This window comes from Lissotriton vulgaris, chromosome 7 (assembly GCF_964263255.1).
Source record: "Lissotriton vulgaris chromosome 7, aLisVul1.2, whole genome shotgun sequence".
Lineage (NCBI taxonomy): Eukaryota > Metazoa > Chordata > Amphibia > Caudata > Salamandridae > Lissotriton > Lissotriton vulgaris.
This window is the reverse complement of record NC_141695.1, coordinates 522,565,484-522,581,340: the sequence shown is the minus strand read 5'-3', so window position 1 is coordinate 522,581,340 and position 15,857 is coordinate 522,565,484. Positions and strand designations below refer to the sequence as shown.

Sequence of the window (15,857 nt, the reverse complement as noted above, 5' to 3'; positions counted from 1 at the left end):
ACCCTCAACTGTTCAACTCAGAGGCATGGCCAGACATCAAGGCCGACTAGACACACGTCGGCAGTGCTCCCGCCAAAAACTTCAAATCCCTGTGGATATCGCTGCCCCCACAGTGCCAGATTGTTGCCAGCTGTGCCCAGAGCTGTGAGACCCTGCCAGAGTCCCAGTTTGGGTGTATTCTTGGGGGAGGCCTTGAGCCACAGTGGGCATCAGCATCTGAATGTGTGTCGAGAGGTTCTTCCACCAGGGATCAGCTTTGATAAAACCCCACAACAACAACGGCTGCCCAGATTTGTCACCACTGACCCACAAACAACCGCAGGTGGAGGGGACTGCTTGTTTTGCTGGGCCCTGCGGGCCATACCCACCACAGGTGGACTATGCGGCCTGTGCATGCTGGGACTTGGTGAGCCTGGATCTGGCTGTGTCAGCTGCCTGTTGTCCACCCTGCAAGTTGCAAGCCCCCCTCAAAGTAAGTGGAGCCCCTACAACCAGGTCAGAGGGGCGAGACGCGACTTGGCTGCCCCGGTCTGGTGAAAGGTCAGAATGATCCCCAGACTAGGGACGGTGTTTCCCGGGACCCCCTGGAGGGCGTATCGGGCCCGGATTGTTAAACCGGCCTGGTTAGACTTGGTTAACGAGTTAACCGTCCCAAGTTAGACACTTACGCGGCAGGCGATGGACTCTGAGGTGGCTGCTAAACCACAACCCCCTCCTCATAACTGTTGCGATATTCTGGGGACAGCTGGTGGACTCCCCTTGTCCTATGCATGGCGATTTCGCTTGAGCCTCCAGGTGCCCATCGATATTCAGCAGCACAGAGGTTCGCCTTGCCCTACTGTGCCACATTGCGGAGAGACTCGGTCCGATTGCCGGGCCTTAGCCCACCTCCCACCTCAGGGCCTGCTTGATATACCCTGGACCTGGCCTGATTGCATCTGAACTACTGCTCCCAAGTGGCTTTACTTTTCCGCCCAGCACACTCTGGTGGTTGCAGGGCACGGGGAAGTGCTGCTATGGGGCCCATGATTCTGGGATCCAGCGCCCTTCTCTTCCCTCGATTCGTGAACTGGGTCGCTCTCCCTGAATTCACCATCCTTTCGAACTAAGAACTCTAAAGGAGCGCGCATTACCACTGACTGAGCAAATTGATAAACATCTACCTCATGTGACTGTGGGGCCGCAGCCCAAGTCATAATGGAACTGCCACAAGATTGATCCGATGTGGAGACTGAGCATCCACTGGACCCCTTTTCAACTACACCATGCATTTATGATGTTGGAGACCCCAATAGTGACCCGTGTCATGTCCGTACTCAGTGCTAACCTATAAAGGTGCCACCAGAGTGCCCGTCCCCTGTGTCTATTTTACTTGGTGCTCAGGCACACCTTATTTGCAGTACCATCAGCTGCGCCTGTGAGTATCGAAAAGTGGACTCAGCACCAACTACTGACTCTGTCAACAGCATGGAAAAAGACAAAGTAACCAAGCCGGCGCAATCCAACAAGACTGTGAATTATACTCACACCATGCACCCCGATGGCCCACCCAAGGATAACGTGGAGAAGGTTCCGACAGGCGCAAGTACAAGGTGGAACTGGCTTCCAAAATTAACTCGGTTACAGTAGACATTACTCTCCCTTGCGCTGACCTTCAAAAAGTTTCCAACCTGGTCAACACTGCTGAGCAAATTGTAGATGCCCAACAAAAGAAATTTCAGACCTTTAGGAGTACGGTCCCTGCCCTCCAAAAACTAACTGCCTGACTTGCTGGTCGAGTAGAGGATGCAGAGGGCAAGTCGCAAAGGAGTAACTTAAGATTCGTGGGGTTCCCCGAGAAGGCTGAATGTCATTCAGCGGATTGTTCCTCAAATAATGAATCACCAACTCTCTCCACCCTAAACATTTGTCTATGTTTTTCACTGTAGAAAGGGCTCACAGTTCACTAGCTCCCCCACCAAAGCCTGAAGCCCACCAAGGGCAATGATCACCCTCCTATTCAATTTCCAGGACCAATATGCCATTCTTTAACATGTCCGAATGCAAGCCCACAGTTGTTTGAACAGACACCCATTTCAATATTTCCTGACTATACTCAAAAAGTTCAGGAGCAACGACAAACATTGCTGAGAGTGGAAACATGAATGAGAGACTTGAACCTGAAGTACAATCTAATTTTTCCTGCAAAGTTTAGTGTTCTTCCTGATGGGAGAGCTCTCTTTTTCTTTAACCTGGGAGGGGCTTGTGAGTGATTGAACACCCTTGACAGCGTCGCAAGCAAGGACTCCAGAGGAAAGGACTTAACTTAGCTGACCACACAAAGAAAATCTGCCCGCATCCATCGTCAAAACAGCTGCAGAAGGAGCTTGAACACATCACACTCACTAGGTAGAATCGTGGTGTGCCCGGATGGCATCCTGAGGAACTCCGAATAAATGTTTGATTACCGAGATTCATTCCGGAGATATCAGAGCGAACCAGGCACGGCCATTGACAGCACTGGTCTGGGTACTGCATGATCGTTATCTTTAAAACTGTAAGTACTGTCAGGCCAGTAACGTGATGAGGCATCCTAAAGGGGTGAGATGCCATCTGGCTTAGACTATTACTTTGGCGGACACGGCATGAACTACATTTTGCCATTAAGATCACTCCTTCATATAACTTGAAAGGAGTACTCATTTATAGACGCCCGGGTGCACGTTCCGAATTTCTGTCTTCTTTCATGTCATTGATGGAACCACTAGCAATTGATGACACCTTTATAGCCTTGGGAGACTTAAATTTCCATTTAGATAAAACGGAGGATTCTGAAACTCGATCCTTACTGGCCGACTGTGAAATGCTGGAATTAACTCAGTTTATAACTGTACCTACACACGAGGCCGGACATATATTAGACGCTATTTTTTCTAACATCAATGAGTTAGTAATTTGTGATATATTGCCCCTTACCTGGTCTGATCACCACGCCATTTTGTGTCATATTCCTATTATTCAGGCTCCAACTCCTAAAGGGGCTTCTCCAACTCAGGAACTGTTCAGAGTTTGGAAGGACATTGATAATGAGATCTTTAGAACTCTGCTGGCTAAATCCAGTCCCGTTATTTCGGCAGACTCCAAGGTAGCGGTGGATCCGTTTTTCACCTGGTTGAACAATGCGGTGGAGGCACTTGTGCCGCTCAAATCTATTTAAAAAAACAGGAAAGTGCCTTCGGCACCGTGGTTCTCAGACATTTTAAGAAAGCAAAAACAGGTCTGTCGGAACCATGAAAGAAATTGGCCAAAGACCTATGATGATGAAAGTAAATCTATATATAAAGAAACACTAGCTGTTTACAAAAAAATGATTCAGGAGGCAAAAAAGAAATATTTTGGGGAACAAATCGACAACTCTAAAAACTCAAGCAGACAATTGTATGAGGTGGTAAAATCACTGGCTGGGAAAACTCCAGACTTGGGCCCTCCCATTTCGCAGGAATTTTGTGACGCATTGGCAAACTTTTTCTTTTCAAAAGTAAATGATATTTACTCTGAATTTTCTGTAATGAAAACCCCTACTAAACGGAAATCCACTTCCTCATTTAAACTCACTAATTGCTCACTTGCTCAATTTGAAGAGATAAAGGAGGAGCAAACAGCTGATATCATAAGGCTTATAAAAACGCGTTCAGCCTTAGACCCCTGCCCCCCCAAAATATTTCCTCCGGTAGTTGATTTAATTAGTGAAGTCATTACGCGTATCTGCAATGGGATGTTTAAATCAGGGGTTTTCTCAGATAGCTTAAAGAACACCTTACTAAAGCCACTCCTCAAAAAACCTGGTCTAGATAAAACGATTCTGAAAAATTATAGACCTATTGCTAGCTTGCCTTTCTTAGCCAAAGTGGTTGAGAAAGTAATGAACACTCAACTATCAGAATATATTGAACAAAATTCTCTACTTGACGACTCCCAATTTGGGTTCCGAAAAATGCATGGGACTGAGACCGCACTCATTAAGGCCGCTGACGACATCAGGGCCATTAGAGATCAAGGGGGTACAGCGGTACTGGTCCTGTTGGATCTATCTGCGGCCTTCGACACGGTCAACCACTCCATCTTTTTTTTTTTTTTTTAATTTTTGAAACCTTTATTGCACATTAGCAACAAAACAAATACGGGCCTACAACCATCCGGCCGGCCACGACACATGTTGAAGCAAGATAGCAAGCAAAGCGACAACTCGATAGTATCTGAGCATAAAATAGCAGTCAGCCTGGGTTACACTGGGTATCTTCGCACTACCGAGAGACAGGAGAAGTGAAGGTTAATTTTTAAAGTTTTAGTATATTCCAAAATATAACCAAAAGGAAGGATCAGAGTTCCAACAATCGACCAATGACATAAGAGGGCAACGTCAACCAGAAGAAATCCGAGCAACAGAAAACATAGTCAGACTAGCGGCATGAGAATAGTACGACAGGATAATAAGAACAAAATATGTTGCATGCCAGTCGCCGCCCCCCGCGCACCGAGCCACCCTACTGACCCAAGAAAGAAACAGAAAAGGAAAAGAAAACCAAAAGTAAGAGAAAAAGAAGGCCCATAGAAACTGAAACGGACAAAATAAAAACCCCACCCCCCTACCCCCACCCTACACGCATGCAGAGGCTACGGCATACCCCCCCCTAGCAGTGTGTCTGTCGCCCCAAAAAGAGTACCCGAAATACAGATAAAGAAAAAAGGGAAGAAAAAGGGTATCACATAAGATCGGAGGAGGGCCATACACATAGACTCAAAACAATCAGCATGTAAATCTTCGGCCGCCCATCCCCGGATCCCCGAACCAAGGAAACAATATTCAACTCCACCGTCTATCCCCTGCAGCCCCAGCAGTATACGCTACCGCAGTCAATGATAGGGGGAACGTCCTCAACCCTGGCCCCTGCGATCGGGGGTATCGACGTAGTCCAGCTGAACGGTAGCCATCTTGAATGGGATAAGCAAACGGAGTGACCCCAGCAGAGTAGGACGCTGTCCGACAAAGTCTGTCCATTCCAAAGCCATGCGTGCGACAACGACAGAAAGGGGGACAACGCACTGTAACAGTCCACCGAAATCAGCCGGCCAAAGCAGTAGCATCCGCTTCAGGAGAAAGTTGTAAGTGTCGCCAGTAGAACACAAAGGAATAGTCAAACATGGCGTCCATGGACAACTCTCCGGCCATTGCACAAACCCACCGTCCTCAGACCACTTCACCACCTTTTCAATCAACACTGAAGTGTCGTCAGGCTCACGCACCCTCAATGCCCCTGAGCACACCCGGGTAGGCACTCCACAGCAATCGGGGACAGGATGTGGCACAGTGTCCTGCAATCGAGAGCCAACTCTTCCCACCGGGGGCATGTAGGGGGAAATAGCATCCAGCCGGTCCCCTAAGTCCCGGGCAGTACCCTGTAGAGCAGACCTCAAAGTACCCAAGGCGCACAGGATGTCTCCAATCTGCAGTGGTGCCGTAGAAGGAAGAGGGGCAGCAGGTCCCTGCACGCGGGGCTCGTGGAGGTGTTGTAGTCCTCAAGGCTGGTCTCCACCATCACTGCCACGTAGCTGGTCGCCCAATCCGGGTTCCGCGTAACATGACCTGGCTGGGGGCACAGGGGCAGCACAAACCATGCCGACCCCATGCACGGCGCCAGAGCAATGTGGGCAAACGGACATCTCACCGGCAGCAGCCCGGAGTAAGCACAGAAGCCGGGGACACAGCCGTCAATATGGCATCCACCGCTACGCTTGAGGGGACAAGCATCAATCAGTGCCGTCTGCAGATCGGAGCGTAGGCACAATGTTGCACTTTAAACACGATATTCCCCAAGCGCGAAGATGAGCAAAGCTAAGCAAATCCCCACAGCGGTAAACACAGCGTTGCAGCTGTTCCCGCCGGTCGCCTCTGCCCCGTTTCAGTGTCCGATGAGAATGCAGACATGGCCGGCCATCTCAAGACAAAGACCCGATCAGCTTCAGCCAGCGCCGGAAAGGGGGTGAGGGCGCCCCGGCACTTCTACCGCAGGGGGCACGCAAAGAAACACACCGCTGGAGTCAGAATCGCCTCCCGGTCCCGAGGGTTCAATTCAGAAACAGGATCGGTAACAGGAGGAGTTGCGGGCCGGGAGGAAGACGGAAGGATCGGCGGAGCCGAGGGATCAAGCGACCATCATGGATGCAGGCTAGGCTCCTCCCCACTCAACCACTCCATCTTGCTTGACCGTTTCGAAGAATTGGGTATCCATTCGATGGCCAGGGCTTTGCTTGCTTCTTTTCTGATGGACAGAACGCAGGCAGTTACTCTGGGATCTTTTAAATCTCTTGAGTTGGCCTTACCATGTGGTGTTCCTCAAGGCTCATCCCTAAGTCCGACACTTTTTAACATCTATGTGTCAGACTTAGCTAGGGTTATCAAAAACTACCGGATGAGCCTTACCACATATGCCAACGATACCCAGTTGGTTCTCGCCATCCATAATGACGGAGAAGAGGTGGCAGCTCAGTTTCAAGAAGGCATGTTGGCAATCAAGGACTGGATGGCCGGGAATTGCCTGAGACTCAACTCAGAGAAGACTGAGGTAATTATCTTCGGAAAATTATCTCCCTTGTGGTCTTCAGTCTGGTGGCCCCCATCACTTTGCGCTCTACCAACTCCCGTTCAAAAGGTTAGGAATCTAGGGATAATCTTTGATGAAAAGCTGAATTTTGCTAACCATGCCAATCAGGTGGCATCTTCAGCTTTCCATAAACTTAGACTCCTAAAAAAAATCCTCCCATTTCTTCCAGACAATGCTGGGAAGACAGTGGTGAGTTCCTTGCTACTTTCCTCCCTGGATTACTGCAATGGTTTATTTGCGAATGCACAATCTCGGGTGGTGGCCAAACTACAACTTATCCAAAATGCAGCGGCAAGGCTACTGTCTGGCACCCCCAAATTCAAACTAATTAAGCATGTAATCAGGAACTACCACTGGTTAACTGTCAGAAATCGGATCAGATTTAAAACCTTATGCCTTACCTTTAAAGCACTACACGGTCTAGGGCCAATGTTTCTTAAACAGAAGCTTATCTTTTATAATCCGAACAGATCACTTAGATCCGAACATTTGCACCAACTGACAGTGTGGTGGACAAGGACTTTTACTTGGGGAGACAGATGTTTTACAAACACCGCGGCCAGACTTTGGAACACCCTTCCTCTGGCGCTTAGATCTACCCATTCACTGTTTCAATTTAGAAAGTTGCTGAAGACTTGGTTGTTTGACCAATGATATCATTCTCCACTTTGCCACTTTGGATTTCGCTAATGTTCATAATGAGAAAATAAGTTGAGCCACAGCGCCAAGACACCCACGGGTATAAGCTGCACTTTATACATTTTAAAAATAAATAAATAAAATAAATAAACTGTGTACATTCAGGTTTTCGGCTGCCTGAAGGAACTTGGTTGTGGGTGTGTGGACGGAATAGACCACTGTTCTTTATGGGTATTACTGTTTTCTTTTCCATGTAGATGCTGCCGGTAGCCCCCCGCTGGGAGTTATTCAGGCACAGCAGAGGAGCTTGAGTGCTCCTGCGACTCACCTCCGTTGGGGTCTGCTCCCTTGCACAGTACACCAGTTTTGTTTAATTTCAGAGCCTCCCCATATTTTTCCTGGGGGTGCCCTGGCAGCTGGACTTTTGCAATAGATTGTCCTAGATACCGCTGACCTTCAGATAGATTTCTGTGCAACATTTTAAGAAGGGTGTGAGAGTGAGTTGAGGCAAAGGGTTCAGAGAGTGGATATGGGGGGAAGGTTTAAATAGGTTTGGTAACATGAGGCGAGGTTTGGGCAACCCCGTGGGTATTGGGTTTGTGGTTGGATGGATACGAATGAGCCTAGGGCCACCCCCCCTGGTTCGCCCCCTCTGCCTCCACGTATCCATTACTCTGCCGCCCAGCTCCAGCTTCTTCGCCCTACGATCAGTCAGACATGTCTCATATCCCACCCGATTTCCATGCTCACAAGCCCAGTTACATACTGCCCAGGCTGTCACACTATGATACCTTCCACCCGCAAAGCACCCCCTGGTGGTAAGCATTACTCTACGAAAACCCACACCATCGCGCTTACGAACGTCCGCTCGCTTGGCAAACACAGCCAAGACATTCATGAGCTGATCCATGATCATAAAATAGACCTTCTGTTTATGACAGAAACATGGATGGGCCAAGCGTCCGACCCGGATCTAGTTATAGCAGTTCCTGCGGGGTTTACCACCCATAGACTGGATAGGCAAACAAAGAAAAAAGGCGGTGGTATTGCCATCATTGCTCGTGACACTTACACTGTAAGGTTCACAATGATTCCACAAACCTCCTGTGAAGCCTTAGAATTTGCGATAAAACTGTCCCCTTCTTATACCTTTAAAGGGATTCTCCTCTATCGACCTCCGGGGCCCAGGAACGATTTCATTGGTGTTCTTAGGTCCTTTTTGGAAGCATCCGCGCTTGACAACTCCCTCACTATTCTAGGTGATTTTAATTTTCATTTTGACATCCCAGACAATCCTGATACTGCCACACTCTTAGCCGACATGTCCACCTTTGGCCTGCTTCCGCTGGTTCACTCCCCTACGCACGAAGGAGGTCACACGTTAGATGGCATTTTTACCAATGCCACGGGCCTCCAAGTCACACAAATACTCCCCTTAACTTGGTCTGATCACCATCTCATCCTGGCATCGCTACAAGTACACGACTCCTTGGCCGACAAATCCAACCCCAATCCCCGCCAACCCTATCTGGCATGGGATGACATTAACGAATGCAGGCTGGAAACCCTGCTTAAAGACACCTCCCCCACTCTATCTCCCGACCCTAACATCGCTACTTCCCAACTCCACAACTGGGTGAGCTCAGCAGCCAAAGACTTGGTTCAAGTCCAACAACGGTCACGCAACAGATCTATCCCGTCGGCCCCATGGTACACTGAGGAATTACGCACACAAAAGCAACTGTGTCGAAACAGAGAGAGACACTGGCGGAAGGATTACACTCTCGAAGCCAAATCTCTGTACAAAGAGTCAGTAGCAAAATACAAAAAACTCATTTTTAAGGCTAAGAAAAAGTATTACTGTGACAAAATAGAAACTGCACAAAACTCGAACAAATCTCTATACGAGACAACCAAACAATTAGCAGGTCTCTCTGTTGATCGCACACCTCCCCCGTCCCAAGCTCTATGTCATGCTCTGTCTAAGTTTTTCTTCAGCAAAGTTGATGACATCTAGCGGGTCTTCGCCAACAACGCAACCCCTCCCCACAGGCCTTCAACTCACCTTGACGGTCCAATCTTCCATCAGTTTAGAGAGGTCACCTGTTCTCAGGTACAGAACATCGTATCCTCCATTAAATCGGGCTCGGCCCTAGACCCTTGTCCCCTGAAGGTTCTGTGGCCAATCATGGATGTAGTTCTCCCGGCCATAACTGATATCTGCAATTCCATGTTTAGCACAGGTACTTACCCAGAGACATTAAAGAAAACCCTTATAAAACCGCTCCTCAAAAAACCCACCCTTGACAAAGAAGAACTCAAAAGTTACCGCCCCATTGCCAGTCTCCCACTACTAGCAAAAATAGTGGAAAAAATCATGAATGCCCAACTCTCTCTCTTTATTGAGGAAAACAAATGTCTGGATGAATCGCAGTTTGGCTTCCGCCGATTCCATGGAACTGAGACCGCCTTGGTCAAAGCGGCGGATGATATTAGATCCATTCGGGATGCGGGAGGCACAGCTGTCCTGATCCTGTTGGATCTATCGGCGGCCTTCGACACGGTCGACCATGCCATCTTGGTCGACCGTGTCGAGAGCATAGGCATCCGGGGCAATGCTAAAAATCTTCTTGCCTCCTTCCTGGCTAACAAGACCCAGGTCGTCACTGTTGGAACTTTTGAATCCTCCCCCCTGTCACTGCCATGTGGAGTTCCCCAAGGCTCATCCCTAAGTCCGACACTATTCAAAATTTATGTGTCGGACCTCGCCAAAGTCATCAGGGCACATGGGATGAGCCTCACGTCCTACGCAGATGACACTCAATTGGTCCTCGCCGTCAAGAATGACGGGCTTCAAATAGCCAACATGTTCAATCAGGGCATGCTGGCAATTGGGAGCTGGATGGCCCACAACTGCCTGAAATTAAACTCCGATAAATCGGAAGTTGTAATTTTTGGCAATCTTTCCCCGGAGTGGTCCCCCCTCTGGTGGCCTTCACCTATGGGCCAGCCCCCAGACCCGGTCAACAAGGTGAGGAACCTGGGAGTCTTGTTTGACAATCGTCTGAACTTCTTACCACATGCTAACCAGATTTCCTCCTCAGCCTTTCATAAATTAAGGCTCATTAAGAAAATTCTGCCCTTCCTACCCGAAAATGCCGCCAAAACACTGGTGAGCTCCCTGGTACTCTCCACCCTAGACTACTGTAACGCTTTGTTTCTAGGTGCCCAGGAGAGAGTGCTATCGAAAATGCAGGCTATTCAGAACGCAGCCGCCAGGCTCCTAGGGCGAATCCCCAAATACCAACCAGTGTCACCCACCATAAGACAGCTTCACTGGCTTCCGGTGAAGATGAGGATTAAGTTCAAGTCTCTGTGCCTGGTATACAAGGCTTTACATAATGCCGGACCCGTGTTCTTCACTCAGAACGTAGTCCCCTACTGCCCTTCCAGAACACTGCGCTCTTCCAGTTCCTTTGAACTGGTGGTCCCCCGAACCAAATCTGTCAACTGGGGTGACAGAAGATTTCTCGTAGCCGCACCGAAACTGTGGAACACACTGCCTCACTCAATCAAGACCAGTACCTCCCTCTGGTCTTTCCGCAAAAATCTCAAAACCTGGCTTTTTAATCAATGAACATCAGCTCCCCTTGTTGGCTAAACATTGCAGTAACCTAGCGCCGAGATGCCCGAGGCCCTTCGTTCGCGCTTTACAAATGTTGTTATAAATAAATAAAATAAATAAATAAATAAAGCTTGATACTGATGTGCTCAGTCAGAAATGAAGGATCGCAAGCATTTGAGGACTGGACAAGCGGCTTCCGTGGAGTCTGCTGATGAGGGAGTCTTGGGGATGTTATTGAAGGAAACTGCTGTGTCCGATTGAGACAAGGGTTTTTTGTGCTGTGTTTAGGGTGGACGTCTGACATCCCGGCTATAATGTTTTTCTTGTAATGATCTGACCAGGCTCCCAATCACTGACAGAAAGAACTTCAGAAACGTATACATACCTCCTTGGACTTTCTAAAAGACAGGTCCCTCTATTTCCTATCTGTAGATTACTTCTCTCTAGAAGGAGAGAACTGACTACCTCATGTATTTATGACATGAGAGGTGGGTGCTTTAACCAGCAAGGTGTCTTCCTATAACACATGTATCCAATCAGAGAGGCGCTTTAAGCTTCTCCACGTTCAATATGAAGCCCACACACCTATGGCTGCTCCAATCTTGCTGCAATCTTCCACCTCTCTCTACTCCCCATCGGAACTGTTCCTGCGCTCTGCATGGCCATGTCTCCTCAGCACTCCTTCATGCCTCTTCTCACTCTCTGCACTCCGATACTGAACGTCATGAGTGCTGAAAATGAATGAGTTAATCAATCAATCAATGAAAAGTAGCGTGTTGCACAGCTTGTTACATGTTGTGTAACAGCAGTAAAAAATCAGGGCAGAATGAAAAACAACTTGGGAGTGTTGTCGCTTCAAAACACGGGTCATAACTAGAACATATTGCACAAAGTCATTATATGAAGTGTGGTTGTTAAAACAAGAGCGATGCTGGTTTGATTGTTCACACTAACCAAACACAAGTTTTCATACATTAATTAGAATGGACAATTTATATATTTAAAATGACTTTTTGGCCAGTCTTGTGAGCCAACAATACAGAAATGTCACATATAGCGACGGGGTTACTTTAATAAAGCTCGGCCTCTTTACGAACTGGCAGTCCATTGTCTGCATGAACTAAACCTGAAATACCGGGTATGTGCTTGCCAAGGTTCACTCACTACGAATTAATCACAATCAAATGTGTAATATTTTAATAGACGTGTCCGAAAAAGGCAACGTCTTTTAATACAACACTTTCCAAAAACCAAACCTCAATAGTTCAGAGTTTGACTCTGAGAATGTATCATTGTTTGGCAGCTATTTTCATTTGCTCACTTTTTAATTTTAAGATCCACAAGTAATTGTAAAAAAAAATGCACATACATTGGTTTTAATTAGCCCTGGTTGCTTTTTCCATACATGTAACTAATGCTCAGGATTGGAAAAATATGAAACACCTATGACGTGGTTGTCATTTTATCAATGGCCTGTAAAACCGGTGTTTTTGAAGATGCCCTTAGAGAGACTTTCAGACGGATGAGGTAACAGAATATAATGTCAGCCCACAGCAAACTGGTTTAATGCTTGTGGAGTCTTGTCTTTCAGAAGCATAATGTGCTCCATACAAGTTAGATAGGTGAGAGTTAACACTTTATACCTAAGTTCATTGCACACAGACGTTTATCATGTGCCCCAGTGTTACTACGCCAACTCACTATTTGGTATTTACCCAGATCAAGGCGCATACACTACAGAAGGTTATTGGGATACCGCGATAAGTAAAACAGCTTCTACTCATACCGTTCCAATGCAAATGAGTGGTATTCATGACTGCCGTCTTTCCTGGTCACATGCACATCCAGATCACACTGGAGGGCCTGACTCAAATCCAGGCCTGGCGAACAAGTGCTTCCCCCTACTATGATGGTGTTGGATGGATGAGGGGACCGGTTCAGAAGGCAGCTGCCTGCATTTTACACAAAAAAATTAAATTGCGTATATGTGCAGAATTTTACAATGATAGTTGTATATTATTTGGGTTAACGGAGACCTTAATGGCAGAAGATAAGTTTATGCGGGTCAGGAGTTAACGTAATGAAATTGATGGATTTAAAGAGTTGATGTTTACAAAATCAAGGGGAGGCGAAATATAGTAAGTGAGATCTGTATACAAAATGCATCTGGAAGAGGACAAACGTACATAGGAATTGACGGAGGGATTCACGGGGAGGACTGAAGAGTCTTGAGATCTTTTTTTGAGGTTAAGAGAACTGGGTCCAACCTCAGGACCCGTCTCCCTGCATCTGAATTAAAGGAGTGAACAAAGAGAAAGTGTCTCCTCTTGACTTTGTCTTCTTGTTTCGAAACTTTACAATATCCTCTTTCATTCTCCTGGTGGTGCAGGTGCAGTCGGAGAGCAGGTATTTTGGGCCAAGTATGATCTTTAAATATGGATTCACTTGTAGATTACAGAGACTTTTTGCATGCCATATGTGGAGGCAGCACAGTTTCTTAAATGTGGTTGAGGTATGTGGTCATATTTAAAATGTTGGGTGGTGAGGCAGGTTGCAGCCCAGAAGAGCACAATCCTGAAGTTGGTGCCTCAGTGGAAGTGAAAGAGGACAAGACTCTGTACCATGGAGTAGAATTTGTGTTTAGAGAGGTATGCTTTCTATTCATGTGATTGGCATACATGGTAGCAGGCCATGTGACATGTATACTTTATTTGTTTTGAAGGGCAGTGATGGGCCGATGTAGAAACCAAGGGACCTGGGATTGTTGTCCAGACTAGGTGGATAGTTGTCAACTTAAATGAAGGTCATTGAATTAAAGTTTGTCATAATGACAAGAATGGATTTAATCAGTCACCAGGGTAAATTAAAACTGATTTACCGAAGCAGCCATAAAGGAGCCTTACAATCACTGATTAATCCTAATCATGAAGGAGGGCCTCAGGCTCGCATATTCATGGACCGAAGTGGTGGAGCAATCCATTCTTACAGCAGAACAACCCGCAGACAGACACTGTGCAGACTGAATAGGAGGTACTTTTGAGCTCATAGAGTAGCCAAGACTCTGATCAGGTCCTAAATTTTCTATCAGATACAGTCTAAGGAGTTCTAGATGAATCTGCTGGATCCTTTAGGGACCTCACTAAAAGCAGATGTTACCTGGCCTGGCTAAGCTAACCTCCTCACCTACTACACCCACATCCTGACATCCAGTGGCATCACCGGATGTATGACTGCTGAATATTACACTGTCATACGTTTGAACAAGTTCAAGTACCCAGAGAGATGTTTCCTCTTACATGTCGTGACTACTGCAGCTCTTTTCCAGTGCAGAAGAGCTGCCGAAGGCCTTTAAGGCCCTTGTCTTGAGTCTTACTCAAGTAATCCCCAGCGCATCACAGAGCTGTATAACAGCTACCACTGCCCCACATAGGGCATGTTACGTCCCAAAACATGGGAACCTCTCGGGAACAAACGTCCGCAGCAGAGGACAACAGAAAATACCTGCGGAAAAACCTGCAAAAGGCTTGTCAAACAGCCAAAGAGAAAAAACAGCAGGCCTAGTCTCAGGGCCAGCATGGTGTAGAAAACCCAAAGCAAAAACAAACAGTCAAGAAGGGCCGGCCAACAGCCAACAGAACCATAGTCCCAATAAGGAGGACTCGAGTGGCCATGAAGCATACAGAACACACAACTGGGGTGACCCGTCCCAACGGAAGAACACCTCCAAAAACCAGATCAAGGCACTGGTCACAGAGGGGGAGAAGGAGAAGGAGGAGGAGGAGGAGGATGCAGCCCCGCCAAGAACCTTTGAATGGGCGAGTCTGCAAGGGCGGGGAATAAAAGAGCACCATCGAAGGGAAGGTCCACCAGCCATTCCCGAACATTCTCCGGGAATAATCTGTCTCGAAGCCAGGCATGGCATCGAAGGGCAACCGAAGAAGCCATGGCACGACCCAGCACCTCCGAGATGTCAAGAGCGGAGAGAAGAATACACACTGCCAGCTCCCGGCCATCCAACACATGGTGCCTCAGATCACCACAGGCACCCTCCTGAGAAGCAGCAGACATAAGGGACTCCGCCGAGTCCCACAAGCAAGAAGTGGCCCTAGCCAGGACATACACCGAGTTAAGGGCCCGACTGGTTGAGGCGAACATATTGTGCCCCCAGGAGGCCAGCCAGTGGGCCTCCCGTGATGGGGGAGACAACAGCAACGGCAGAGATGAAAAGGCATTCTGCAAAAGGGAGCCCCTGGTAGAGGGATGAAGGGAAAGACACGCTGGATCACGCAGCGCCGGACGGTTACGGTGTACAAGGTGTTTGGGCACTGGGTCCCCCGTGACGGGACGGTGCCAAGTCCCCAAGAGACAAGAATGGAGGGAACCCTCGAAGGGAAGCAGCAGCTCCCTACCACCAGAGCCTTGATGGAGAACCTCCAGAAGATGATCCGCGGGGAACTGGGCAGCTGGATCACCCATGCACAAAATTCCCCCAGCCATGGAAACAGACCGAGCGAAGGCGGCACCCGCCTCCATAGGGCCCGCAGATATCCAATAAAGAACTCAAGTTTCCATCTCCATTGTCTACCACTGATTACATTTCCATTTATTTTTAAATTGAGGATTGCTCGGTCTTTCCTGCAGCCATTGAATCATATTGTCTTTCAAATGCCTTTTTGTATTCAGATTCCATATGTGCTGCCTCCAATATTATTTGAAAATACCTAAGTAACAGGCGGTTGATCGATCTGAATTGACAAAACTTAGGACCAAATTAATTCAATTAAAACCTGTTATTAATCTAATTTGTCACTTTCAATTTTGACACAGTGGTAAGTACGCACAGAGGAAAAGCTACACGGGAAATAGATTTTATAGAGATATCACTTTATGTAAAGTTTTCATCATCAAGGGTATAATTAAAAAAAAAACAATGGAAATAAATCAACAATATA

The 15,857-nt window shown here is 47.5% G+C and overlaps 1 protein-coding gene across 1 annotated transcript in view; it reads left to right on the top strand.

Moving 5' to 3' along the window:
- QTGAL (queuosine-tRNA galactosyltransferase) overlaps nt 1-15,857 on the top strand; it is a 2,104,007-nt gene that overhangs the window by 1,395,085 nt on the left and 693,065 nt on the right. The window lies entirely within an intron of this gene.